Here is a 2,500-nt window from a genome sequence, read left to right as displayed (position 1 = left end):
GCATGTCCAGAGGCAGCTAGAGAGGAGGAAGGGTAGGCGTGTGGAGGTGAGAGTCAGTCGGAACTTTGAATGTTGGCACTATGGCTAGTAAAGGGAGAGAGCAGGCTGACGTGATGGAAAGAAGAAAGGTGACAAGAGACAAGGTGGAAGGGGAGTAAGGCCAGGAGTATCGCAGGTGGGTTCAAACTCTTCTACCATGGTGCGAATGGGAGGAGAAATGGGGTAGGGGTCATTCTGAAGGAAGAGTATGTCAAGAGCGTGCTGGAGGTGAACACAGTGTCAGACAGAGTGAGGATTATGAAGCTGGAAATCGAAGGTGTATTGCTGACGGTTATCAGCGCATATGCCCCGCAAGTCGGGTGTAAGATGGACGAAAAAGAAGAATTCTGGAGTTGAGTTGGACGACGTGGTGGAAAGGGTACCCAAGGAGGAGGGAGTGGTGATTGGAGCGGACTTCGATGGACACGTTGCTGAAGGGAACAGAGGTGATGAGGAGTTGATGGTAAGGTATGGAATCGAGGAGAGAAATGTGGAAGGACAGATGGTGTTCGATTTTGCGAAAAGGATGGAAATGGCTGAGGTGAATACATATTTCAAGAAGAGGGAGGAGCACAGGGTGACGACGTATACGAGTGGAGGAAAGTGCACACAGGTGGACTATATCTTGTGTAGAAGGCGCGATGTAAAACGGATTGCATACTGCAAGGTGGTGACAGGGGAGAACGTAGCTAGGCAGCATCGGATGGTGGTCTGTAAGATGACTTTGGAGACCAACATGAGGAAGCGAGTGAAGACACAGCCGAAGATCAAATGGTGGAAGTTGAAGAAGGAAGACTGTTGTGTGGAGTTCAGGCAGGAGTTAACACAGGCACTGAGTGGTAGTGAAGAGTTGCCAGATGGCTGGGCAAGCGCTGCAGAAATAGCGAGGAAGACAGCTAGGAATGTACTTGGTGTGTCATCGGGACAGAGGAAGGAAGACAAGGAGACTTGGCGGTGGTGGTGGTGGTGGTGGAAGGAGGAAGTAGAGCAAAGTATACAGAGGAAAAGGTTGGCAAAGAAGAAGTGGGATAGTCAGAGAGATGAAGAAAGTACACAGGAGTACAAGGAGATGCAGCGTAAAGCAAAGAGAGAGGTGGCAAAGGTAAAGGAAAAGTCGTACGGTGAGCTGTATGACAGGTTAGACACTAAGGAAGGAGAAAAAGACTTGTACAGATTGGCTAGACAGAGAGACCGAGCTGCCGAGGATGTGCGACAAGTTAGGGCGATCAAAGATACAGATGGAAATGTGCTGCCAAGCGAGGAGAGTGTGCTACGAAGTGGAAGGACTACTTTGACGGGCTGATAAATGAAGAAAATGAGAGAGACAGAGAGAGAGAGAGAGAGAGAGAGAGAGAGAGAGAGAGAGAGAAAAGGTTGGTTGATTGAGAAGTATAGAGAAGGCCAGAAAGAGTTGCATTGTGTCTTTGTAGATTTACACAAAGCATACGACAGGGTGCCGAGAGAGGAGGTGTGATATTGTAGGAGGAAGTCAAGAGTTGCAGAGAAGTATGTAGGAGTGGTGCAGGCTATGTATGAGGGAAGTGTGACAATGCTGAGGTGCGTGGTTGGAATGACAGATGGGTTCAAGGTGGAGGTGGGATTACATCAAGGATGGGCTCTGAGCCCTTTCTTGGTTGCAACGGTGATGGACAGGTTGACGGACAAGATCAGGCAGGAGTCTCCATGGACGATGATGTTCGCGGATGACATTGTCATCTGTAGCGACAGTAGGGTGCAGTTCATTGTGAGGAGAACCTGGAGAGGTGGAGGTATGCACTGGAGAGAAGAGGAATGAAAGTCAGTAGGAGCAAGACGGAATACCTACGCGTGAGGAGGTGACAAAGGCATTTCACTTTAAATACTTGGGGTCAACTGTCCAAAGTAACGGGGAGTGCAGGAGAGAGGTGAAGAAGAGAGTGCAGGCAGGCAGGCAGGCAGGCAGGCAGGCAGGCAGGCAGGCAGACGGGCAGGCAGGGTGGAGTGGGTGGAGAAGAGTGTCAGGACAGAAGGGTACCAGCAACAGTTAAAGGGAAGGTTAACAAGATGTTCGTGAGACCAGCTACGTTATATGATTTAGAGACAGTGGCACTGACGAAAAGACAGCAGGAGGCGGAGCTGGAGGTGGCAGAGTTGAGGATGCTAACATTTTCACTGGGAGTAACGAAGAAGAGCAAGATTAGGAACGATTGCTCAAGTTGGACGGTTTGGATGCTGAATATGGAGCTGCCAGGAAAGAGGAAAAGAGGAAGGCCAAAGAGGAGGTTTATGGATGTGGTGAGGGAAGACATGCAGGTGGATGGTGTGACAGAGGAACACGCAGAAGACAGGAAGACATGGAAACGGATGATCCGCTGTGGCGATCCCTAACGGCAGAAGCCGAAAGTCGTAGTAGTAAACATAGAAAATCGTGCACGGCAGCCTTCTAAACTGTTTCTCTTGGTGGTGCTCTGTGTGTGTGTGC

This window comes from Lampris incognitus, unplaced genomic scaffold (assembly GCF_029633865.1).
Source record: "Lampris incognitus isolate fLamInc1 unplaced genomic scaffold, fLamInc1.hap2 scaffold_149, whole genome shotgun sequence".
NCBI lineage: Eukaryota > Metazoa > Chordata > Actinopteri > Lampriformes > Lampridae > Lampris > Lampris incognitus.
This window is presented reverse-complemented; position numbering follows the sequence as displayed.